Source organism: Chlorocebus sabaeus, chromosome 16, assembly GCF_047675955.1.
Source record: "Chlorocebus sabaeus isolate Y175 chromosome 16, mChlSab1.0.hap1, whole genome shotgun sequence".
Taxonomy (NCBI): domain Eukaryota; kingdom Metazoa; phylum Chordata; class Mammalia; order Primates; family Cercopithecidae; genus Chlorocebus; species Chlorocebus sabaeus.
Window position 1 is genome coordinate 10466758 of NC_132919.1, and position 491 is coordinate 10467248.

The following is a 491-nucleotide window of genomic DNA, read 5'->3' on the forward strand; positions in this document are numbered from 1 at the left end:
TAAGATAACAGTAGTAGATGTAGACTGAGACATTGAAGGGGCCAGCCTCTTTTTTATTCATTTGTGTATTCCTGATAGCACAGTGCTTGCATGAACAACAAATATTTACTAGATTTCAGATGTATTTCCCCAGTAGAATGTAAAGAAGGGGAATGTGGGCCTTTGCTTTATAACCCTATTCAACTAGACAAGGGCTTTTCATGAGCCTACCTTTGTGTTCCCTTCATGTCATATTAAGAGATGACTCTTTTGAAAAGCTATCCTTCCCACTCCCCACCAAAGCAAAGGTTAATCCAAAAGGTTGTGTGTTTTTTTTTTTTTCCTTTTTGATTTAAGCCAAAAGCCATCTCTCCCTCCGCACATGCACACACCAGTTGAATTTACCGAGCCGTTTGCTTACAAGGATTTCACCTCTGACCATACAAACCATCAAACTAGGAACCATTTCTGCATGGGAAAGAGGAAAACAAATATGGTGAAACAGGCCCAGA